This window comes from Triticum urartu, chromosome 2A (assembly GCF_056163025.1).
Source record: "Triticum urartu cultivar PI428250 chromosome 2A, HENAU_Tu73, whole genome shotgun sequence".
NCBI lineage: Eukaryota > Viridiplantae > Streptophyta > Magnoliopsida > Poales > Poaceae > Triticum > Triticum urartu.
The window spans coordinates 446,014,532-446,041,470 of NC_141874.1; the positions used below are offsets into that span (position 1 = coordinate 446,014,532).

Here is a 26,939-nt window from a genome sequence, read left to right on the forward strand (position 1 = left end):
CAGCTTTTGCCGTCCTTGATGTTGATTCTGCAGACGTGCTCGACCCGCACAGCGCGCCGACCAGTATGACCCGTCTGCTGTCTCTGATAGGCCTCTCCTCCATTGCTGGAGCGTCGCGACTCGGACGGTGGGTGGCGAAGGAGGACGACCACGCCGAGGCTGACGGTCGAGGATGCACTTGTCGCGTCAGTGGCTCCACTAAGGATGGCAATGGGTCGGGTTTGGATAGGGTTGAACAATCTCAAATCCATATCCATTTCCTGAAATGGATATGGATTTGAGATTGTTCAACCCTATCCAAACCCGACCCATTGCCATCCTTAGTGGAGCCACTGACGCAGGAAATGGATATGGATTTGAGATTGTTCAACCCTATCCAAACCCGACCCATTGCCATCCTTAGTGGAGCCACTGACGCGACAAGTGCATCCTCGACCGTCAGCCCCGGCGTGGTCGTCCTCCTTCGCCACCCACCGTCCGAGTCGCGACGCTCCAGCAATGGAGGAGAGGCCTATCAGAGACAGCAGACGGGTCATACTGGTCGGCGCGCTGTGCGGGTCGAGCACGTCTGCAGAATCAACATCAAGGGCGGCAAAAGCTGATAACGATTTGACTTCAGAACGAATGCAAAGAAACGGCGCACCACATGTGGGGAAGCAAAGCCCTGCGAGAAGAAGATGAAATGATGAGGTCGCAGTCGCAGTAGTCGTCGTCGCCGTAGTGGCCGACCTCCTTGACCTGGGTGTTGTACGGGCGGCGGGCGACGATGACGGCGGGGGAATGGAGCGCGCAGAAGGCCACAAAAGCACCAGACTTGAGGAGGCTAGCCGGCGCAGCACCCTTACAAGCGACTGCGGAAGCCATGGTCTCTCTCTCTCCACAGATGGCAGCAGGCGGCGACAGCGGAGGGCGGCGGCGGGGACGGACTAGGTTGGGGCGGTCCAACCAGGTGGGGAGGGCGGGGGGAGCTGTTTTATGTGCATAATTTGCAAAAGACCCCTGCTTTCCTGCATATTCAAGAGGCTGGAGACGAGGTGGCAGTCAGCATCCGCGTGGGACGAGTTGACCGCTGCCAAATCAGCGAATATGTAGACCAAACAGTATAATGGACCGTATGTGAACCCCTAGGACAAGTTTAGGGATGGTATTTTGGGTATTTTCAATTACGGGGACTAAAGTGATCGCCGGTGCAAGTTTAAGGATCACACACGGCGATGGAGCCCGCCGCCGACGACCTCCTCGCCGCACTCTCCTCCCCCTGCTCCGGCGCCGGTATTCACGCCCGCTTCGCCGCCTACCTCCAGCCCTTCTCCCCGTACCTGCTCGCCGCGAACCCTAACAACCCCAGGCCACCGCCCAAGAGGATGACGAAGCAGCCCACGCAGCAGCCGACCGACGCGGCCGCCGTCCGCCCCCTCGCGAAGCGGTTCCTCCCGTTCCTCTACCGCGCGCTTCAGCTCCTACGCTCGAACCCTAGCTCGGCCGCCGACGAGCTGCTCGAGATCTACGGCCTCGTCCTCGACTGCCTGGACGCCATCTCGGCGTGCCTCGCCGGGAAGCCCTACTCCGTGCTGCTCCAGCGCGGCCACTTCGTGCGCTGTCTCGAGTTGCGCGGCCACTACGCGCGCGCCGAGGCGGAGGCCGCCGCCACCCTCGACGCCCTCCGCTGCGCGCTCTCGCCGACGCCGATGACCGCCCTTGGGGCCGCGTCCCTCCTCCCCGAGCCTGCAGGCGTTGCAGGGGAGGACCCTGAAATCACCACACTCGCGGTTGAGCTCACCGTGTGCCTTGCTAATTGTGCCAGCAAGGGCAAGGTGAAGGAAGCCGCACCGTATCAACGGCTCCTTGTCCTTGTTGACCAACTTCGCCCATGGCTCCGGTGGCTCTGCTAACTCTGCATTTTTCTTCTTCACTAAACTAAACAAGGCATGCATATATGGTGTGTGACTATGAGATTTTGTCCGTTTGCAGGATTCTGACCGAGGAGTCCAGCAGGAAGCATCTCACTCTGCTTGTGAATGCACTGAGCCGTTGTGCTATTTTCCTTGCTGCCGAATCTCTGTTTTTCAATGAAAAGCTTGTGCACAAGTTCTGTGTTGCAACCTTACAGGAGTGTGAGAAGCCACAAATGATCGAACACTTGCCCGCTGTACGAGCACTAGCGAATTAATTGCGATTGGAACTCAACAGATATAACTTAATTATATTGATTTGTTAATGGTTTTACTGTTTATTCTGGTTGAAGGTTGCACGCGTGATCTGTTCTTCTGTAGATTTGAGTTGGGGAGGGAGCACACATCTTTTGCTTGGTGTGTTGAAGATTGCTGTTTCACATGTCAAGGTAAATCCCACTGGAACATGTTGCATTTCACTAAAATTCAGAAGAACATTAAACTGCATGAAGTTTAGCATTAAAAGTCGTTACTTGACTATGCCACATGAATGTGAAGCTAGAAAATGGTTCCTAAATTTTGTAAATTCAAATTATTAGTGGGACTTGCTTTAGAGATGTGTGTGATTAAAATTGGAATAAGGCTTATCAATAGTTGGACTTGGTAAACCTATCTTGCTAATCATTGTTTCTAGCTATGGTTTACACTTCTTTGGGCACCACATTTATTCTATAATTTATACTGGATTATAAAATCGTGCTCAAGAAACTGTTCATCTGCGTCAAGTATAGTAAATTCCGTGCAAAGTATTTAGTATTTACACTTTTGGTTGCTTAAACCATATAGAGCTCCACTTCCCTGTGACCGAGCAATTTCACGCAGATAAAACATGTTGTCTTTCACATAATTCAGAAGCACATGAATCTGCACTAAGGCTCAGTTTGCGGTTGCTTAACTGTTCTGTGCTGTGCATATTTAATGTCGTGGAAAATTAGACACACAAGTAGGCAAAAGAGGGTCAATCAAACACTAAAATGAACAAAAGCGGGTTGGGAAAACGGTATTATGATAATCCACTGAAGTACCAATCGCAACTCAAGTTTAGCAGTAAAAGTGGTGACTTGACAAAATCACATGAACGTGAAGCTGGAAGTATAGTTCATAATCTTATCAAAATTTATACTATTAGTGTGATTCCTTGTTTTGGAAGGGGAGCCTTGGAGCAGCAGTAAAGCTGTTGCCTTGTGACCATGAGGTCACGGGTTCGAGTCCTGGAAACAGCCTCTTGCAGAAATGTAGGGAAAGGCTGCGTAGAAAAGACCCAAAGTGGCCAGAACCTTCCCCGGACACTGCGCAAGCAACATCCTCTTGCAGAAATGTAGGGAAAGGCTGCGTAGAAAAGACCCAAAGTGGTCAGACCCTTCCCCGGACACTCCGCAAGCGGGAGCTACGTGCACTGGGCTGCCCTTTTTAGCGTGATTCCTAGTTTTGGAGATGCACAGGTGTGATTCAAAGTGATTAGGGCTTGTCAGTAGCTTAACTTTGTAAATCTATCTTAGTAAACATTGTTATTATTTTCCACCTATGGTTTACATTCCTCTATTGACAGACAGAGTGCCCTTGCTCATAATGTAAACCTGTTCCACATGAATACCTTACTGTGAGCTTGTGGTACTTTTGGGCTTTTGCTTATGGAGAAGCAAGCTTATGGATTTCGGTGGGGATAGATAAGCTCCGGTGGGGAGAAGCTCACAAAAACTGATATTCCCCTTCTTTTGGGCTTATGGAATTTGGACTTATGAGATGTGTAATGTCTACATTGCGCCTGAATCTATTATGTGAACTTATCTGCAAGTGAAATACATGTTGTTCTTCTACCACGATAGGTTGTAATCATCATCAGCTACCACTAACGGTATAAAATGAGATTTGTTTGAAGATGCACGCCATCTAGTTGTCAACAACAAAATTGCTAAGATGTCAAGCTGTAGTAGATTTCGCGATTTGCTCTCTGAACCTACTACAACAGTTAGACATCATGTGCTACTGCTAACTTCTTACCATTTATCAGACATCCAGAAATAATGCATTATCCTTTTTTGCCTCATGGGAGTGTAGAAGCTTAATTGGAGAAATCAATCTCAACCCAGGAATCGGTGCATTAGTACCGTAGGTACTAGATAGTGAATTGTAACTGAAAAAGATATGATTACTAGTTCACATGTTCATGCCGCCGGCTGAGCGGCTGCGGTCACACAGCAGAAGCAACAGCGCATGTTGTGCTCCAGGATGGGAAGCAAGTCAGCGGTACCCTATGCTGCGACGCGACCACACGGAGGAGGCAGCGCCGGTGGAGGGGTGCAGCAGATTGGCCGTCCGGTTGGTGAACCAGGCGTCCAGGGAGGCCGCGCGCTACCCGCCCACATGGAAAATTGAATGAATAGCATTTGGGGAGGCTACCGGCGATGTGGGGCAGCGGCGGCGTCAGGGGAACGGGAGGAACCCTAGAAGCGAGATGGGAGGGTAGAGACCAGTCAATGCGTTTGTGAAAGAAAGATGGAAAACGATTCGTTTAGTTTGGTGGTGGCAGTGTGGACGTAAATAGCTCAAACATTAGGGGTAATGAGATATACCTCTTCGTTTCTAACCCAAGAAGCTCGGGAAGCTGGCAATTTTTTGCTTCTCCGCCCAGCCAAATTGCACTGCGGACCAGGCTGGCGGTGGGGAGAAGCAACCCAGAAATTTTGACTTCTTTTGGGCTCCGGTGTGGAACCTATAAGCAAAGTGTAGAAGCCCAAAAGAAGGGGCCTTAATTTAGTGGCGATACTGAATGTGCTAGATGTCTTGGAGCGGCAGATGCTGTTTAAGAATCCTGATTCAGTTTGTTGTTCTATCTTTGAAGCATTCTACCTCATTGTGATTTCTGATGGCCTAAGTCGCAAAGCAGATTTCTGGTGCACTTCGGGTCTCATATATTGTTTGCACTGGGTGTATTAATTCCATACTGCTCATCTCCATCCTGTGAAAATTATAAGACAATGAGTTTTTTCACCAAAAATACATTGTTAACTGTTGTAATATCATGTAAACATTTTCAGGATGACTTACCGAAAGCTGTAAACGAGTTCCTGAAATTTGTAGCATATTTTTTCCGAAGCTTTCTTTCTTCAAATAGGAATGTACATGCTGGTGCTTCAGAACTACTTTTACAAGGTGATTATTTTCCCGAGGTACATTCTGCACTATTTAATAGCAATGCTTGATGTTAATGCATACCATGCAGTGCCATTGTTATTTTTTGACTAATTTATTTTCTTGCAAATTACAGATTTCCGCGCCCATCGCCTCAGTTCTCCATCTCTATGCTACTGTATTACGCTTCAGTACACAGCAAATAAAAAGCGAAGATCACCTGACCATGGCAGTGAATTTTCTCAAGAATGAAAAGAATGTACAAACTTTGAACACTGCACTTGACACACTAGCACGGATTTTCGTGTCAGCGATGGCAAATCCAATCAACGTGATAGTTTGGGGAAATATGCAAGTCGTCGAACAGACGCCGGACATCCCAATAAGAAACACACTTATAGTTATTCTCAGTCACATGAGCATATTTATTTTGTGGCGTATCTTGATTCTTTGGAGTTCCTTCGCAAGATACTATTATTGCAGCATGCAGATGTGGTTTGGGAGAACTTCTCTAAAGGAAAAACAGTCCCCAATTTGGGAAATATGACTTGTGTCTTAATGGCACTGGACCAATTCATTGATTCCAGCTTTGTTGCTTATAGGTAAAGTCCATAAAATCATAAGTATTAACAAGTGAGTGATTTCTGATTTTGCAAGCTGTTCTTTTTTTTTTTTGTGCTGTAACAGTTGTACGAAAAGGTCTGAAGAAGAGGAGGAGAGATTGCATAAACAACGTGTAACCTTAATGAATACCCTAGTTTCAGCGATCAAAATTTCCTTTGTGACCAACGAGGCTACCCAGGTACTTAAGTCGCTTGTCCTATACTTATATTGAATCTTATTAGTTCGAACAGAAGACCATTTAATCATTTACAGCTGGGTACTATTACATGCATTACAGAATCCCCTGATTCAGCCTGTTATTGTATCACTTCTGAGTATCATCATTTTGTTGCATGTATAAATTATTATGAATACATTTGCGTAGTCTCCAATACCAGTCCCATTTGTGGAGAATTGATGTTTAAATTACCGATTTACTATTTTCTAATACCATTCTTATTACTAACGCATTTTGCTTTCATTATCCAGAAGAGCTTGTCTTCTATCAGTTGTGCCATTTCAAGTACATGGATAAAGCTTGATGAGCTCAAATTTTTAATCCATTCCATCAGTAACATTGGTGCGACACTTTATAATATTGGACATCTTGAAGAGGTGCTGGTCTATTACTTAATTTTGCTTTTAACTATGGACTTCTATATGATTGACCATTGTAACTGCTTCAGGCACCAAAGGCATTAGAACTATGCTGTCAAACAACATGGGCATACGCCAGACTTTCTTACTGTAGACTATCAGCAAGAACGGAAGGTCACATCATTACTGAGGATCTACCAAAAGATACACTGAAGGATATCATTACAGCTGCATTTGCAAGGATAACAAAGATGGTTGGCATTCTCGATAGATGTGGCTCAAAAGCGATATGTGGTATTATTGTGAAGAGCCTGTCTGAATTTTTTGTTTATGGTGACACATCTGATTATCACGAAAGCTATTTGGCTCTGATAAAGTTATGGGTGAAGGTATTATCATTAAAAAACCCAGAGAAACTATCCCGCTTCAAACACTTTGTTGATGTGGTTTCATTTATTTTCTTATGCAAACTTTAGATAACACTTAAGGATTTTGAAGATTACCAACGAGTGGATAGTGCTCCTCTTCTCTATCACTCTCTTATGGGCTGCTCGCCTCCCTTGCCAATGAAGTTCATAGGCTTAATCGTAGAGCAGGTATCAAATTCTGTTTTGTTAAGATTAACAATGGTGTATCTGTATTTTGATCTCATTCTGATGCAAAGTGCTTTCGACGTGCTTTGGTTTTTGCAGGAATTATTAGCATATGGAGAATCTCGTGTGACCATGCTCTGTGCAAATATGCAACATAGAATAGTAGATATTCTATTGAATGAAATATATTATTCAAAAGAATATTATCTGGACAGATCAAAGGTTTTAGTTAGGAAGGCATGTATACTCCGTGGATCTGGGGTGCAAAACATAAGCAACTGTCTTGAGTCCTTATCTGAAGCCATATCTTTACTGGTAAGCCCCCCTCCCCTTCTTGTCCTGTTTTCTTATGTATACCAGAAGGGATATCTAAGATTCATTTTCTTACATCAAACCAGCAAGGCATCTTACTGGATTCATCTCAAGGCAATGCAATTGTGATCCATGAATTGGCTATTGCATATTGCCTGCATGCACATTGTGCCCAGGAAGCCAATCATGGCGGCAAGGTAACTGCTTCATATGAATTGCTTGTACAGTCACTTGTATATTAGCTATACCATGCCTCTGCTTTGTTTGCTTATGTTTTTTTGTTTTTTCGAATAGGTAATCTTTGATAATGCTAGGAGTGTTGTTGGCCTGTGGTCAAAGATGGGTACTTTTGATCATTGTTCTCCTGGTGGGATCTTTCAGCAGCAATCCAAAACTCTTGTACCACTTCTTTGTTCCCTGGTTGATTTGCTGGCAATGAAGGTAAGGCCATGCTAAAAACTATTAGGTTCGATAAGATGCAACTGCTGGCTTTTAGCAAGATAATTATGTGCTTTTACTTTATATCAGGGCTGCTTTGAGGTTCAGTTTGAACTGTGCAAGCTTATCATAATGATATGGAAGCAAGAAAACTTACCCCTAGAAAAGTTATTCTCCATGTTATTTATCAACGGGCGCCTTTAATCATGCGTGCTGTCATCTCCCGATGGACCAGAATTTTGTTTCTTATGTGGCACGGCATCTTGGTTTTGATTGCCACAATACAATATTTTGGAGAAACTGTTTCAAAGAAGATTATCCTTCTCTTACTATGTTTCTTCAGCGGTTGTGGCCTGTTGATTTCTTTTCTCAATCATGTGAACACTCCTTTGGAAATCAGTTTGGTTTCAATGCTAGTGTTGATGAGATTGATAAAGTTGCATCATCTCTGGTTTCTGAAGTAAGCTTTGTTTCTTGCATTGCAGTAATGTAGTATGCATCGTCTTTTCGTTTTTTGATGCATCTTGTATTGTTTGATTTTGCAGGGTCCTTCGGGTAATCAATCAACCTATCTGGCTGGCTGTATATACTATGATTTGTCAGAAAGACTTCTGTCAAGAGGACAAGTTCTCCAGGTAATCTGTTTCTTTCTCATCAATTTACCTTGGTGGAAAATCTCCAGTTATTATGAAATTTCCTTGATGTGGAACTGCTCTATAGTTTAGCCTCCCTGTAATTAGAACACCCTTTATTGTATTTTTGCAGGCCATTTCATATGGAAGAGAAGCTCTCCAATTGCGCAAGAAGCTCCTAAAAAAGAAGTTCAAATTTAATTTGGGCAAATTTGTAAGTGGGGAAAGCCAATATTCTGGTGGGCAAGGCTTTGTTTCACTTGAAGCATGGGGACCAACGATGGCTGGAATCTGGCCAGATTGCACCAGGCCAAGCAGCATGAGAGATTCTTTCCTTACCCCATGGAATGTACTTAGATGTTATCTTGAGAGCATATTACAGGTATGTCAATAGTGTGGTATGTGTTAATTTCAGTACCAGCAAAATGATTGAAGGAGTTGGTGGAATATGTGTACCACCGTAGCCATCTATCACATGGTAACATGAGTCAATTCTACCTATGAGCGATGTCTCGTGTTGACACTGCTCTGGCTGTTGGTAGTACCGCAATCATTTAGTGTAAAACCTGGCCTCAAGTAGGCTACAGACATTCTCATATTATTCATGTTTTTTCACGACGTACTCAGGTTGCTGTGATGCATGAATTGGTTGGCAATGGTGCCGAAGCAGAAGTTTTATTACGGATAGGAAAGGAGATATCATGTTTCCAAGGACTACCAATTTTTGCTGTTGTCTTTACATCAGTGTTAGGTACGTACATCTATTAATGATCTATCTATTACTTCATTGTTCTTTTGTTCATCTGTCCATTCTGTCTCATGTTTTAGGTCAAATATACCACAAGAGACTGCTATGGGATGCCGCTGAGGGTGAGCTTAAACATGCTAAGGACCTCCTTGCAGAAAATGATGAATTCATTTCATGCAAGACATGCAAGTTGACTCTGCAGATATCAGTTGATGTGCAAGCTGGAGATCTGTCTTGGAATCTCTTTGAGAAAGACTTGCAGAAACAATCAACAGGCAATTTGTCTAGTGCTTTAGGCATGTATCAATCTGCCGTGGAGAAATTGAATAACTCTGGTTTGGATTTTTCTGCTGGATCCTGTGATAAAGTTAATACTAGTTGTATGTTGTGCAGCAAAGATTCTATTGCAGAAACCAAGCGTGGAGCTTGTAATAATGGGAAAGAACCCTTAGCAGCCAAGGATGGAGTTTTACCTCCATGTACTCCTTGTTTGTTGTTCAGTCAGGTACCTATTGACCAGTACGATGAACTTGTGGGATTAAAATCTGAAAGGGAGAATTTGAAGAGTGCCGAAAGTGCTCCACCATTGGATGTTAAAGTTAAGAGGGCATCTGGAACTTCATTACGTTTAGCTAAAGAACAGAATGTGTCAGCTCATGCAAAGACTAGAACCACCCGATCTAGTAAGCGAACTGCACATGTGAAAAGTGAAAAAGACTTGGCTGAACTGAATAGCAAAAATGACATATCTTATAGCAAGGAATTGTCCACAGATGGTTTGGTCTGTGGGAAGCTAAACTGTTCTCTTGATGGTGTTGGCCGCAACAGAGATGACATATGCAATATGTTTGGATGTTGGAGCTGCCTTTTTGTTAATTCACTCAATTTTGAGTGCATTGAGAATATACTGCAGTTCAGAGAAGATTGCATTCGCCGACGCCATCTTGTGTCGCTTCTGTTAAAAACAGGTACTATTTTTTTGTTCATGTTCTGTTAATGCCTCAAATCAATATGTGTTATACTGCAGTTAAGAGACACACAGTTGAGGGTTTCACATGGCTATAGGAGGCTAAGGGACCTCATTGTTTGGTGACATGGTGCTTCTATGTCAAAACACAAGTGTAGCGAGCTCAGCTATTAGTACATGAACGTGGTCCGTGGAGCTAGAAAAGTGTGGCGAGCCACAACTGTGCCAGTGGAACAAATAGTAGCCTAAGTTTCTTACGCAAGTTGTGCGAGTAGGCACTGCCTGAAAGCTCTCACAACACACATATAACACTCCATATTTCTACACATGATACTTGGAAATTGTATGGATCATGTAGTTTAAGTAGCTTGATCTAATTTCTTCTGTGATTGAGCTACCTGTTGGTTATTATTTAGTTAAGTTCCTTAATTCTTTCATATTGTTCAGTCCTGATGTGTTGCCTATTGCAGCAAGAACCTTGGGAGCCCAGGGTGGAAAACATAGAGCTCATGAAGTTCATAGTATCTACTGGCAGTGCATATCATTGTTGTATTTCAGATCTCTTCCTCAAGGGTGTTATAGAACATATGGGCCTCGTTTAGTTGAACTGATCATGAATGAAAATACTGGTGATTTTCTTTCTTTAGAGCGTGCAGAAATACTATGTAGTATGAGTTCCTTTTTGCTGAAGGGTTTCCTTTCAGAACAGTCAAGGTTTGTCTCATCAACTCCCAGTTGTGCATTTCACGTGCAGAACATTCTGATTGTAGCATTTCACGACCCTTGCTATAACTGTCATCATTGCATCACTATCTGCAGGGATGGTTGCTGCAGCTTCTGTAGTGTACAAATGTCTGATGTTGTTTCATGGTTGCTGAAAGCTTTTGTGCTATCTGGAGAGAGTCCTTCACTTCTCCAGGAGGTCTGTGATATCCTTCAGTCATGTGCTCTTGTAATTTTAAATGCTTAGTGCGTAATATGTATTTTACCTTTTTGTGAGTTGCTCCTGAAGTAAGCCTATTTTTTCCCCCCTTTTGTGGCTCCTGTGTTGAAATGCAACTCCCCTGTTGCAGGTTTGCAGGCTACTTACATGCATATTCTTACTATCAACGATAGATTCCACGGTCCAATTACCTTTGTATTCCAAGGGATCTCTCTCTTTGAATCATTGGGCCGCATACTTCCACCAAACTTCTGTTGGAACTTATCTCAATTGCCATTACCTTGCGAGCTTACAAGCATTGCACAGAAAAACAGAATCGAAGGTTTGTACCATTCTAAGTTCACACCCAGATTAAAATAGTAGCACTCTTCATTTTTTCTAATAATTTCCCCTTTGCATTTTTAGGGTGTCACTGGAGATCTCACAGACAAGACAGATGAAGTTCCAAAGTTTCTAAGGTTTAAACTTTTAAATATTTATTTTGCTGATTTATTGTTTCATATGCTGTATGTACATTCATAATTAAACTACAATTTCTATATTAGGTTTTCATCGGCAGGCATGGAACATCTTGAAAAGCATGTAATTGAATTCTTCCATGAACTTCCTGATTTACCAATTGTGTGCATTAGTATGCTTGGAGGTGATATTGTGAATGTTCTTGGGGAAACACTTCTTCTCCCTTCCCCTTTTCCTGCTTGGATGTTGATCTCAAGGTTTGATTCAACAAACAAGCCTACCACGATGCTTCTACCAGTGGATCCTATTTCGAAAGGTGTGTAGATTTCCTCTTGTGATTGCATACTGTACTATGAGTTGATATTGGGTCTCTTGCACTTTTTATTCACATGTTTCTTGTTTGACAGAAGCAGAGAATGGAGACTCTTCTATCAAAGAACTGGATAATCCAACTAGAACATCAGATAAGGAATGGAAGTGCCCTTGGAGCTACACTATAATAGACTATGTGGCTCCAACTTTCAAAAAGCTACTTGAGGATAACTTTAGATCCCTCTCTGGTGCGACCCACATTCCAGAGGATGGAAAAGCAAACACCATAAGGTGGTGGTCAGATAGAATGAAGCTCAATGATGACCTTAGTGAGATGTTGGAGTAAGATTTCTTCTGTCTATTATACGGAAAGCTGTATATATTTTACAACGATACTCTAGATATCTTGCTCAATACATTATTGAAAATTTGTGTTGTCATGATAAGATTATATTTCAATAATCATTTTCCTTTGTTCTGATATCTTGTTCATGGTTTTGAACAGAAACATTGAAGAATTGTGGCTAGGACCCTGGAAATGCCTTCTCCTGGGCCACCAATTAGCTGACCAACATAGCAAGGCAGTGCTGGAAAATCTAATCACTGCTCTGGAGTCAGAATTTAAACTTGAAGTAGATCCAGCACTCATCAAGGTCATCCTTGGTGGGGTTGCATCAGTGGATGAATTGAAAGAATGTGTTTCTCAACTTATATCATACAAAAGTTACTTTGGCAGGGGAGGGTGTTGCGGAAGAGATAGACTTAGAGCCTTCTGTTGCCAGACTGATGGTGAAGCTCTGGTGACCCTCGAGCATTTGTGCAATGGTATAGTGGATGAGCTATCTGAGCCAATTGACAGAAATCCGGTCATTTTAGTCCTGGATACTGATGTGCAGGTGAGCAACATGATATCCTTATTGTTGTCTTCTTCTGTTATTAAAAAGGTCTTTTTAGCTCTGTGTTATAAGTTTTGATGGATGTTCTGCTTTACTGATTAGCTGCTGGAAGGGATAATTACCATGAATGCTGTGTCATCTGCATCTAACCTGACGTGCTCTAATGTAATTCATTTTTGTGATAAATAATTAAACAATGAATGAAATTAACAATGTAAGGTTAGACCTTCGATAGGTAAAGTTCAGTCATCTTAGCATGTATGTTGCTTGGGTACAACCCCATACTGTCTGCTTGAAGTTACTGCATCATCTTAGCATGTATTGTTTGTCTAGCAATATTGCCAGTAGCAGCTTTTTACGATACCCATCATATATCTTCTTTAACCTCTACATACAATGGCTGAATGCAGATGCTTCCTTGGGAGAACTTGCCTGCTTTAAGGAATCAAGAAATATACCGCATGCCATCAATGAGAAGCATCTTTCTAGCATTGACTAGAAGCACTAATCATCACAAAGATGCCAGTGCCATGGCCCCTCCTTTTCCTGTTATTGACCCTTTCGATGCATTCTATCTGTTGAATCCTAGTGGTGATTTGATCAGCACACAAGAAGAATTTTATCAGTTGTTTAGAAACTATGAGTGGAAGGTAACAATGATATCCTCACTCTTGTTCAAACATCCTTTTTCTCACTCTGTATATTGCAAAAGAAAAATTCTACTACATGTGTTGTATAAAACAAAACGTGGTTTGGCATGCAGAAGTGGTAAACTTACTGCTCTCTTTACACTCCAGAAATGATAAATATAAATGGCTAGGCCATGAATCCAAGAATGATGCAAGCTTTGTTAAAGGATAAATTTGGATTATTCTTAAAACAACCACCAGCATATAATTGTGATGCATCGATGGCATGCAGGGAAATGCTGGGGATGCTCCAACAGCTGAAGAGCTCGTCTTGGCCCTGAGGAATCATGATCTTTTTCTCTACTTTGGACATGGAAGTGGTAATGCACTATGGATATAAATATTGGTAGCTTTGTCATTTTGTTGACTTTTGCGTAGTGTCGGAAGTCATTTGAACTTGGACAGCTTCAGCCTTTGAAGCTATCTAAGTGTGGTGCACTAGTACCATAATATCCACCTTACAGGGTACAAATAGCGCTTGCTAAAAAACACTCTGATTGTTTATTACAATTTGCTATCGGCATAGCTACCCTTGTGAATTTAATCTTCTATATCTAAATAACTAGCCCTCACTAGCCTATTTCTCTAAACATGCAAGCATGCCACCTCATCATTCAACATGCATGAAGAAAGGTTCACCACAACATGCAATCATGCACAATAAAAAGCCACTTCAACATCCAAATATGCATGAGAATTTACATTCTACTATGATATTTATTTTCATCTTTAGTTCTCATATTATTACTCTAAAAATTCATGTTCGATACAACCAGTTCTAACTGAATATATTGCAAAATATTCCCGCAACAACGTGCGGGGTATCATCTAGTTTGTACAAAATGCTCACCCAGCTTTATTGAAAGCTTCATGGGAACATTAACTAGATGGCACCATAATTTTAGGCTATAAAACTTATCACTTATAGTAGTAGTGGCATATTTATCAATAGAAACTACTGCTTGTGATGCTAGTGCCAACTAATGTCTCAAGTTCATGCTATTACTGTCTAGGAATATGAACTCCAACCACTAAGTAAGAAGTGTCCACTATTCAGATACTCCCTCTGTAAACTAATATAAGATCGTTTAGATAACTACTTTAGTGATCTAAACGATCTTATATTAGTTTACAGAGGGAGTACTTGTTAAAAACTGGTAGCTCAGGTAGGTACCTGTTGTACTAACACGGCTAGTCTGGAACAATGTTGCAGGAAGTCAGTATGTCTCTGGAAAGGAAATTGAGAAGTTAGATAACTGCGCAGCTGCTCTTCTTATGGGTTGCAGTAGTGGGACACTTCATTGCAAAGGCGGTTATGCTCCTCAAGGGGCACCTTTGTCTTATTTATTTGCTGGTTCTCCTTCTGTCATTGCAAACCTCTGGGACGTCTCGGATAAAGATATCGATCGATTTAGTAAAGCATTGCTGAATTCATGGTTGCAAGAAAAATTTAAGGCCGCCAAGAATTGCCCTAAATGTTGCCGCCCACTAACACAAGAATTTGAGTCCACAACGATTGCTGCAAAGGATAATGGTAGGCCAAGACGAAAAGGTACACGACAAGGTCAGAAGCAGCAGCAGACAGGAGAGATAGATGGCAGTAGTAACTGCTGTAATTGCAGGCATAGGAGAATAGCTACGCATATAAGTGAAGCTAGGCGTGCTTGCAGGCTTCCGCTTATTATCGGCGCATCTCCTGTTTGTTACGGTGTGCCTACTATCATCAGGAAGAAGTAATGGTCTGCGCTTTAATGGGAGACTAGCTTATCCCCGCGTGGCGCCACGCCGCGCCGGTCGATACGGTGCGGTTATATGGATTATGTTTCTTCTTTGTAATACACGTTTTTATTTTAGGACGCCAGATGATCGCATGAGAAACTATGGATGTAGCAAAAAGAGATGGGAGGATGATGCATGTGAACAAACATGGGAATACACAATGACATATCTCTAGTAGGGACAATTTATTTTGCCGAACGTGGCGCGGGTCATGACAGATTAGATCACCTGGTGTAGCCTCCTATTGGATTAGCTTCTATGATTAAGTAGTAAAGAGACACAAACAGTCGGAATTATATATATACACCATATGTAGTTAATATTTTTTTCTTCTTCATACTTTTTTTCCATAAACAAAGTATTTTTATTTAACATGCGCCTAAAACAAAAAACAAAAACAAACTGGTGTGACTACGTACGTACATGGTGCCCATGAAAGGGAACGCCCGTTGCCAAGGTGGCCACGTGCATGGATCATGCATGGAGGGAATAGTATGCATGATCGACCATAGCTGTACGCTGCATGGTGCAAGACCATGGCGTGGCGGCGGATTGGGGCTGGCGCAGGGGCGGCGGTGCAGGCGCGGATCCGGCTCGGATCTGGCCCTGTCGGTGCAACCTCGGCTTCAGCGCGGGGAGAGGCTGGATCCTGGCCGGGCTTGGCCGGATCTAGCTTCTCCGCCCTCGATGGGGCTCGGTGGCTTCGTTCCGGCGGTCAGCGAGGGCTGGATCCCGGGGTGGCGGCCCCGGATGGCGGAGGATATGTCGGCGGCTGTGGACTCGCGACGGGCAACGCGGCAGCCGCGGTGGTGGATGGTCCGTGCACAAGACGCTTGATAGAGGCCATTGGAACAGATCTGGGTGAAGACCTGCTCGCGGCTGCTGCCGAGGCCGGCGATGGCGGCACTATTCGGTGTCGTTCCTTTGTTGAAGGCATCGCTGTTGAGAAGTTTCAGGCCACTATCTGCTACCTCCGGGGGAAACCCTGTATCAGTAGATCGGATGACAGCGGCATTATTTTGTCGTTTCCCTTTTGTGGCGTCATTCTTGGAGGTGTACACGGACTCGAGGGACCGGTGGACGGAATAATTGGTGGAGCGGTGATTCATCCTGCATATTAATGTCGGCGTTTCTCAGCGACGTGGCGCAGTGGAGACTCGGCGCCCGATGTGTGGCGAGGAACTCGCTCAGGAGGGTGACGTTATCAGGCGTCGTGGTTCTTCTTCCAGCTGCACCGACCCGCGTCACCGCTGCGTCGCCCCTTCGGGCCGTAGTACCGCGGCCCGCGGTCCATTGCCGCCTAAAGGCCGTCCGCTCCAGGACGTCCCCGTGGCAGCACCGACCCTCGCGCCGCCACTGCGTCGCCCCGTCGGGCCGTAGCGAGCGTGGCACGCGGTCCACGCCGCCGTTCAGAGGCCGTCCCCGCGGTTGCACCGACCTGCGCTCCTCCACCGCGCCGCCCCTTCGGGCTGTCGCGCCGCGGCCCGCGGTCCCTGCAGCCGCCCCGAGGTCTTCCCGCCGTCACCCCGACCTGCCTACCGCCGCTGCGTCGCCCCTTCAGGCCGTAGCGCGGCGGCCCACGGTCCACTTCATCGTCCACGCGCGTTGACTTCCTGTGGTATGCGTCGCGCCACCTCCCTTGGCGCGGGAACGCCACCGTCCGCGCCGGTCTTCGTCATGCTGTCGGGTTCTTCGCCTACTTCGAGTACCGCTGCCGCGCTCCTAACCTAGCCTCCGCCGCCGCTCTTCTTTGGCCGCCGCCGCTACCCACGTAGCCGCCGCCGCCCGTCCACCTCCTTCGTCTTCGTCCAACACCGGCTCGTCGCCAGCGTTGCCGTCATCTACCCCGACCACTTCGTCTACTCCGACAACCGCAGACGACATCGGCTCCGCGCTGATTGACGCCGCAACCGTCGTCGAGTCCTTCTCTTCTAGCCTCTCCGACTCCTTCGACATGGCGTACAACTTGTGCAGGTCCTCGTCTATGCATGCTCGGTGCTGGCAACACCAATGCGTGCCTTCGTCCATGACGTTTCCCCGGGCCTGGCAAGCCTGGTGTGGCGCTTCCTCAACTTCGTCTTCGTCCGTCTACGCATGCCCGGTGCTAGCAACACTGGTGCGTGCCTTCGTCTACAATGTGTCCCCGGGCTTGGCAAACCCGCCGCGATGCGTCGTCAACAACGTCTTCTTCCCGGCGCACCACTACTTCGACACCATTGCGCCCATGCTAACTCAGCGCCCTTTTGCGCCTGCGCCTCCATGGCGACATCCTCGATACCGGCTCCCCGACTCAACATCGACCACGACATTCTTCGCGCAGCTACCTCGACCACGGCTACACCACCCTCGGCTCTCGGCTACCTCGACAAACGACACAAAGGGCTACCGCCTGCTTGAGCAACCTCGTTGGTTTCCACTCCAGCCACGACTCCGCGATGCGTCGACCGTTACGACTGTGGGGGGGTGTCCGTCGGCTTGCCTTCGGATTCTTCTCCAGTCTCACCGTCTGCGTCGCTACCGTTGTGACTGCGAGGGGATGTTGAGTAACGTGATTGTATTAGGAAACATAGGTTAGACTAGAAAATATTCTGTCTTGCCTTGTACTCCAAATAGATCATGTACTCTTATATATACCCACGAGGCTCAAGCAATACAATAAACTATTCCACCAATCCCTCTCTCCCTTCTAACAGGTATTCCTCCTTTTCAAAAAAAGATCGACCATAGCTTACTCACGGGCACGCATCACTGGTTTGACCACGTGCATAGTCTATGCAGGAAGGACGTGCGTGGCCGAGGTGACCACGTACATGGTTCAAGCGATGAACGGCCCATGCACACAGCTACGCGGTATTAAAGTAACGGAAAAGGATCCTTCGCATCTAAAGTAACACATTATTAGGCAGGATAAAAATCACAACATGACTAAGATAGTTTATCATGCAGATTTTATTCTCATCTAAAGGGAACACCCTTTATCATATGGTCCTGCAAATTCAATGGTGCTCATCATGAACTGCAGAGTGAACAGGATGCTTGTTCAAAATATCTTTTGAAATCATTTAAAACACTATAGATTAAATCAATTAACCATGCATTGCTGAAATAACCATTCCCCAAAGTCTTTCATTCTAAGCTCGCGCCCGTTCAGCCTGCCGACGGTATTGGCGTCCTGCTGTCTCATGTCGTGCAATCGTACTCATGATGGACGCCGCGAGCCGCCTCCCTCCTCGACCTCCTGCCCACCCAGATTCCGTCCATCGTTGGAGAAACTATCCGGACAACGCTAGCAGCGGCTGCACCAAAAAGCCGCTCCATGGCACGGAGCGCACGCCTACGGTGCCGCTGTGGATTTCCTTACTGCTCGGCCGCGGCGGCATGATGACCTTGAAGTTCTAGTTGCACCCGTACATGCTTTGGATCACGCGACAATGTCTCCGTTGGCCAGCCCCATGTTCTGCTGTGTGCGCAACGTGCTTGTTGGGTGCATGGCATCCTCCACCGGAGTGGCCGAACCCACGAGTAGGAGATCGGCAATTGCTCCAAGCTCACCATGATCAGCCTCACGGAGACCTGTATCCTTGCCCCCCTCCGGGCGAGCACGGGCGACTCGAGAACCTCGATACGCTGACCACACGGAGCTGCTCTCTTCCCCGATCCGGCTAGAGTTCAACAAGTTCCTTGCGCTGCAGCAGGCGGCTGCCCTACATAATGGCCCAACCACCCGCTTCCAATTCCTCACGCTCTCGAAGACGCCAGCGCATGCTCTAACGGCCACCGCGCAAACGCACCAACAGTCGTCGCGCCGCGAGCTCCACCTGGACGCGCACCGCCGCAAGCACACACTACTAGGAAAATGCTTACCAGTAGTGCTGATTTTTGAGCTACCAGTAGCGCTGGTGCCCGCGCTACTGCTACGGCGCTACAACTATTTTGTAACAGTAGCACGTTTTTAGGCCAGTGCTACTGGTAAGTTCAAGTACTAGTAGCGCGTTTTCAGGCCCGCGCCACTGCTAACATTTATGTTTTTTTAGCATTTTGACGCTGTACATGTTTAAACAGACATATCTTTTATACAATAACAACTCATCATGAACTAGTCTGTTTAAATAGCATATTCATTACCACTTGTCATCACCATCAAACAATGTTCGTCAATGAGACATCATATAACAAGTTGGTCACTAGTCATAATCACAACTCCTCCTCATCATCATCAACTCTAACACATTGTAGCACATAATAACACATTCTAGCTACGACCTACTCCTCTCATAGGACCTACTCTACCCTCTCTTAGGTAAAATATCATAAAATAAGATAGGCATTGACGCTGCATTAAGGAAAATTGACTCTCCATAATAAAGAACGGAGATCATCTTGTCTCCAAGTCTTGGCCTACGCACAATGTTGATTCCAAATAGCTCTGTACGATGGTTCAAACATTTTTTGAAATCATCTATTATCATGGCTTCCTCGCTTTTAGAAATCCGGTATGGACATGAGTGATGTGGATATTGCGGCTGACCTGGCCGTGGTGGCCATAAGCTCATAACATTAACGCGACCTCTCGTCAACATCAGATGAGGCACACAATCCATCAGGATTTTCTGTTCGAAAACATAGTAATAACTTTGTAGTTAGCAATATAATTTAGTTTTAGAAGAATTTATGCAAAAGATGCACGGATGTCGTAATAGTAGAAAATCTTACCATAATATCTCCATTGATGTTACCGTAGTTCAACACGTTCACTAGTGGCAAGTATTGACCATAATGTGGAGGAGTTTGATAATAGCTATTGTAATTCTCAATATCAGTAAAAAATGCGATAAGACCATCTTGCTCCTTATAAGTTAATTGTGCTTCATCATTGTAGTAGTAGGTTCTGTCTACCATTTTCCGTACATTTTTTGAAGAATGAAAATAAGCTGTCAATGGAAATAAACTGTCAAATATTTTGAAATAAACAATATAAATTACTTAGTAAATATGTTTAAGAAACTCACACAGCGGTAGAACTGGAAGCGTGTCAACAAGGACCCAAATGGTCATATCATTTTCGTCAATGTCAGGATCACCAAGATCGAAGGTGAGAAGCATACCCTCATGAAAATCATACGCCTTGCAAAGGGCTTCCCAATTCAGGCAACCAAAATTGGATGAGTTCAAAGAATTGTATAGATTTACAGCAAAATCATAACCATGATGGGTCCTTAGTTGAATTATCTTTGTCTCCATTCTTTCATGATCTTCAAAACCCATCTTCTTCAAGATATAGCGTCTTGCATGGCATGGGATAAGCTAGTCGAATTGTAAAAGACGGAAATTACACGTTGAAGAAGCAGAGAAGTCGTGCAAAAAATAACAAAAAACACTTGTCGTCGTTGCGTATCGTTTCAACATCGAAGGTCTCTTGGAGCTTGATGCTGAAGCGCCGACCTTCTACCAAGTGAGGCCTGTCGCACAGACCGCGCTCATCTTCGTAGTAGTCGCACATAGCGAATTCCCTTTCGTCGTCAGACATTTCCTAATAGGTAATTAATAATCCATCATCGAATACATATATAGTAGTTTGTAGCAAAGATCATCATATAACAACTAAAGCACCAAAAATTTGTACTTTGTAGCAAAGATCATCATATAATCCATCATGAATACATATATAGTAGTTTGTAGCACAAACCACGCTCATCTTTTGCATTCAATAAGCAAATAACTAATAGGTAATTAATAATCCATCATCGAATACATATACAGTAGTTTGTAGCAAAGATCATCATATAATATCATTAATACATCTCGAATAATAGCTCCTCTAGGTTCAGTGGGCCGCGGTGGACACCCAAAGAGAAGGAACCATCACCGGATCATAGCTCCGGTGAGATCCTCAAAGAATCTGCCAGGTATTGGAGAACCGGTCGTTCGCCAACGCAACCAAGTAGCGCTGGACGTGCGCGTTCTCCTCCGTGACACGGTGCTGTACCACCTGCGCGGGGGACTCAAGCCTCTCCACCGATGCAGGCCCACGTGACCGCCACCAAAGAAGCTCCGGGACAACGACGGACTGGCTCCTCACTAAGCTGCGCTCACTAGAAGGTAGCACAACCCAGTACCAGCCCGACGGAGCCCAGTCCCGGACATGGCCCCTCGGCTCAACCAAGAGTCCTCCGCCGAGTCGACGACGAGGATGCGGGATAGACATCGTCAACGTCGAGAACAAAATGCTTAATTATGAAAATAAAATTAATAAACACTTAGCAAAATTTGGCATGACCTTTGCTAAAAACAGGACATATCGAGCGCCTGAAATTTGCCAGAACATAAACGAATTGACATTTCTGACAAAACATAGGCCACTCGGGAAAATATGACATGTCCAAAATGTGACATGTTCAAAATATGCATGACATGTCCACTGCAAATTTGCATATTAACAAGAAAAATTGCTTTAACTAAAAAAAATAACAACAATTGCTTTAACTAAAAAAATACCTAGAATTCTGTTAACTACACCTAAAACAACTAAAACACCTAAAATTATGTTAACTACACCTAAAACAACTAAAACACCTAAAACTCTTTTAAATACACTTAAAACACCTAAATTCTATTAACTACACCTAATTAAAAACCTAGCTAAATTTCTGTCCTAACTTTAAAACCTAGCTAAATTTTAAAACCTAGGGTTCATACGAATTAACTAGGGTTCATACCTAATCTGTCCAAGCAAGGGTTCGATCATGCATAACCTAAATTATTCTAATAACCTACATTTTTTCAACTACAGAATTCAAAATAACTACTCTAATAACTATAACTAGGGAGGGAGGGAGGAGGATGAAGGAGGGAGAAGTACCTCTCGGTGGAGGAGGGCCGGCGCGGGAGGAGAGCCGACGCGGGGGCCGGGGCGGCGGGCGGAGGAGGGAGGCCAACGCGGGGGAGCTGGGCGGCCGACGGGGAGGAGGGCTGGCGGGGGCGAGGGCGGCCGACGCAGGGAGGAGGGCCGGCGCGGGGGACGGCAGTGCGGGGGTCGACGGCGGCGCGCGGGGGATCGAGAGGGCCGGAGGAGTGTGGGAGTGTGAGTGAGAGTAAGATGAGGCCGGCCGGGCCGGGGGCGCGGGGGGGGGGGGGGGGGGTGGTAGTGGGCTTAAAGCAGCGCGGGAAATGGGCCAGCCCTACTGCTAGGCCCACTAGCTGTAGCGCAGGTTAGACGACAGGCGCTGCTGCTATTTTTTGACCGGGGGTGTGGTGTATTACACTTAGCAGTAGTGTGGGGCTGTCTAACAAGTGCTGCTGCTAACTGATACCAATAGCGCTTTTTATAGCCAGCGCTACTACTAACTAATAGTAGCGTGGGGTTATAAACAAACGCTACTGGTAAACTTCTATCTATAAACGTTTTCTTAGTAGTGACACCAAACTCCGCCAACACCCACCGCCCACGGTCGACCTGTGAGCCATCTACACTGCCGTGACGCGCTGCATGAGCCCCTCCATGGACTTGTGCTCGCCATCGCAGAGTCGCGTGTGCCCTACACTGGCCATCACCATGGCCGCTGAGCACGACCTACGCCGTGTGCCGTCGGCACCACTGCTTCCGGCCACACTGTCCGGAGGCCTCCCACAGCCTCTGTCGTCCCACCTTGCAACCGCTGTGCCTCCTGCCTCAGATCAACACCCAGGCGGAGGAGAAGACACACACAAGAGAAAGAAGGGGAGAGGGCCTTGCCGGAGAAATTAACCTCACCTGGACATCTGCCCGCCAGAACGCCTCGTCGGTGAGTCATAGAAGGCCGTCGAGATCCACATCGCCTGCTAGCAGCCGACCCGGATACCACGCACCTTGTTGTCCAACAGTGCGTACTCCATCGCCACGGCAGCAGACAATGGCCATGAACGGCGATGTCTAGCACGTCGGATTCGTCGCGTGTCCGACGCCGCTAGCCATGAAACGCTGCATACCGCTTGCCATCAAACGCAACTTAAAGAATACCGTATATAGCGAAAACTCCTTGGCGTGGACGGGCTCGCCTGATCCTGCTATGTGGATCAATGGCACAACGTCTCGTGGCAACACCATTTATGGCAGTAGGAATGCTAGTTTGTACTATACACATAGGGAACCGTGCGCGCACTCTAATGGGCATGATCGAGTTGACGGAGTGAACAATGCCGTGACGGCAGGTTGTGATAGTGTACGCTTTACCGCTCCTAGCCTGGATTCAAATGTTGAATAATGTATGCTGAAAGTCGGTACCGTAATCCCAATAAACAGGTTCCAACTGAAAAAATACATACATTTTATGATACATACATGAGCACTTTTTGTGACACGACCATCAATTTTTAATATATGTGACGAACCATTTTAATACACAATCAACATGTTTTGTTGAATTGACACACGGTGTTTAAGTGCATGATGGACCTTGTATACAAAGTGTTAACGCATTATGATGTTTTTCATTACACGATGAGTACTTTTTAAATACACTATGAATAATTTTTATGCTTGATTTTTTTTATTTGAACGATGAAATTTTGTGAAAACAAGATGCCCGTTTTTAATCAAAAAAGGGCCAGATTTTAATATATGAGAAACGTTTAAATAGACATGAAGATTTTTATATCCATGACCATTTTTTGACATGCATGAACATATTTAACACAAAAAGATTAAAGAAAAGCAAAAAATGTAAAAAAAATAGAAACACAAACGAAAAGTAGTAACGGAGCATGCTCGCACTTTTTTACATAGTGCGTTCCCAGCCTTTTCCTTTTTCAGAGGAAGTGTGTTGCTAGCTTCTTTTAATCACAAGTTTTTTTTTTCTGAGACGATCTTTTAAGATGCCGAGAATATCAGGTTCTCAAGCAAACAGCTATCTCAAGATGCCGAGAATATCAGGTTCTATCACACATTAGGTGCTCCCATGCTATCATTTTTCAAAAGAAAATATTATGTGTTTCAAAAAATTCTGAAAATAATTAGTATGAGTGTTCACAAGACATGTGTCTACAATCTGCAAAAATTTCAAATAATTTTTTTGAAATACACATTGTGAAACAAAAAAGACAAATTCATCCTGAAAGTATCACTAAAAGACAAAAGGTAAAATGACACTGTTCACATTCGGATTTGCCTTTTTGTTTCTACATGTGTATTTTGTTTTTTAACTTGAGATTCCTACACAGTGTAAGTACACACAATTGTTTTAATTTTTTAACCATGGATTTTAAAAAAATGCTAGCATGAGAGCAATTAATGTTTGGTAGCACAAGATATAAGATTGTTCGGGCGATGCTCGAACCTGAGCATGTACAGAGTATCGAAAGCCATCATAACTTATGAAAGTTGAGAGCCGATGAGATCTTTTGGCAAGATGACTATTTGTCATTGTGCTAGAGAGGCAATTTGTTTATACATGTAGTTCAAATGTATTTATATCAGAATGGTCATAGGAGTGCATGAGCTCGCCCGCTCACGGAATTTCTAGGCACATGTTCTCCTTAGAATATGTCACGCGGCAGTTATTTTTCACACACATATAAACATATTTTTTCAAATATGCATGAACTTTTTTATATCCACTCTTTAATGTACGTCCACTATTTATATTTTTTAGCTCATTCAATTTACCAAAAAGAATAGAAAAATAAAAATAAAATGTAAATAAAACCACAAAAGATAAATAATAATAGAGTGTTCCCCGCACTAGCTTTCTTCCGAAGTGTGTTGCTAACTTTTTTTAGTTTTCCCTTTAAAAAAATACGGTTTTAGAGGAAGTGTGTTCGCTCCAAACTAACTTGTTTTACACACGAAGTGTTGCATCCCAACTCAAAAAAAGTGTGCTTCATCTTGTAACGACTGAACATCGTTAGCTCTCGGTTACTACACCCACCCACGTCGTTGTTTCATCATACAGACCCACGTCCACATGCCTGCCTTTTCCCTGCGTAAACTCATCCATATTTCCGCAACCATTGAATGCTAGCTCCAACATCACGATGTTCTATTGGTCCACCTAGCAGGAGCAAGCGAGCTCGTGTGCTCTATCGCCACTCTCGTATTTATAGTCCCATGGAAACTCCAGAAAATATGATACATCGGGCTATCTAGAAGGCACCAGCAATGCCCAACCCATCACGTGTCAAAACTTGCGATAGACATCCCATGACAAAAAATAAACTCACAACCGCCCAACCCAAATACATGCATGAAGCCAAGTTGAAAACCAGCTCCTAGCGCTGCATGCATGCACATCCAAACCGCCACCGCCCCACAATATCTCCAGACAGAACACAAGGTTGACTAGGAACTGCTGCGGCAGAAAAATCGCTAGATTCGAATCAAAATTGTTGAAGACACCCCAAGTGCATCCGAGAAAATGAAATTCAGTTAACAAAATTTTCACCGAAGGCCTAAAGTCACCACTTAAATGTACACTGCAGCATCCCAATTTAAATCACGTGTCAACACTCGGTAGGCTCTCACGTTGCTATCAAACAAGTGGTGAAACCTCATAGCGTAAACTTCCCCAGATATAGTGGTCTGGGTATGATTGGTGATTGGCTGCTGTAGTTGTGGGCCTTGAGCCATCGATTCCGATTCCAGCTGCACGGCACCGACGGAAAGTGCCATGATAGGCATGGCATTGCAGTCTCAAATGTGCTCATGACATGTTTATGCTGTTGTTTGTACTTACCGCAGCAAATGCAGAAGTAAGAAGATGATGCCCTGGATCCGTTGTTGTACTTAGAGTTGTGGACTGGCCGTCCATTCTGATGTGATTCAGTGCACCAAAGGTTACATAATACGAGTAAAAATTGTTGGCCGCTGCTATGCATAAGTCGGATGATGGACAAGACTTTTAAACCGCCTTGGCCACCGTTGGATTGAAGTTAGCGCGTTCGGCCGATGTGACAGCTGGAGCATGTGCACACTTCCTTCAGCAACGCAACGCCCACATCATCTTTCTCCTCTTTGTCTTGCATCCTCCACGCCCAATGCTTCTCTCTGCAGCCAACCGCGATGATGCATAATGAACTGTGGCACCTACTCCGGCGAACTCGCAGCACCGGCGTTGCCGCCGAGCGCTCCAATACAACACCGGGTGCTGCATCGCAGCTCCGAGAGTCGGTGGTGACCGCTGCATGGCAGCACCAAGAGCCGCCGCCGCCGCTGCTCCATGGCAGCATTGAGCGCGACAGTCGGCGGAGCTCCAAATCAACACCGACAAAATTTGACGAAGCTCCATGGAAGCACCGCGCGGCACGACACTAGTAGAAAACAGGGCTTTGGTCCAGGCCGGGTCAGCCTATTAGTCCCGGTTCAGTCCAGAACCGGGACCAATGGGGGCATTGGTCCCGGTTCGTGAGCCCAGGGGGTCGGCCGGGCCACGTGGGCCATTGGTCCCGGTTCATCTGGACCTTTTGGTCCCGGTTGGTGGGATGAACCGGGACCAATGGGCCTCGCTCCTGGCCCATCACCATTGGTCCCGGTTGGTGGCTTGAACCGGGACCAAAGGCTCCCCTTTAGTCCCGGTTCATGTCACCAACCGGGACCAATGAGGTGCCTATATATACCCCTCGCTCGCGAGCAGAGCACCCCAGTGCTCTGTTTTTCTCTGGCCGAGGGGGAGAGGGCTTGGTGGTGCTCTAGCTCACCTCCTATGCACACAAGGTGTTCGATGGAATGCCCGAGCCACACTACTTAAGCTTTCTCCTCTCCAAGCTCGACCTCCAAACTCCATTTTCCATAATATTTGTCTAGGTTTAGCGGTCCGTCACGCCCCGTCCCCGTCTTCACCGCCGTCGATCACCCGCGCCGAGCTCATCACCGGCACCACCGTGGTGAGCCTCTTGTTCTTATCTTCTTTCTGAAAGG

General features: G+C 45.4%; 1 pseudogene across 1 annotated transcript; it reads left to right on the forward strand.

Annotated features, from left to right (window-relative positions):
- Positions 1–1,121: 1,121 nt before the first annotated feature.
- LOC125537643 (separase-like) lies at positions 1,122–15,374 on the forward strand (annotated as a pseudogene). Its single transcript, XR_015616691.1, has 27 exons — positions 1,122–1,879; positions 1,972–2,149; positions 2,246–2,341; positions 4,991–5,122; positions 5,221–5,686; positions 5,772–5,886; positions 6,177–6,302; positions 6,374–6,673; positions 6,773–6,880; positions 6,977–7,192; positions 7,276–7,386; positions 7,484–7,630; positions 7,718–8,087; positions 8,173–8,262; positions 8,393–8,641; positions 8,887–9,010; positions 9,088–9,975; positions 10,445–10,688; positions 10,794–10,896; positions 11,048–11,239; positions 11,323–11,375; positions 11,463–11,692; positions 11,784–12,030; positions 12,194–12,584; positions 12,995–13,234; positions 13,506–13,593; positions 14,487–15,374. The product of XR_015616691.1 is annotated as a separase-like (transcript).
- The last annotated feature ends 11,565 nt before the right edge of the window (positions 15,375–26,939 follow it).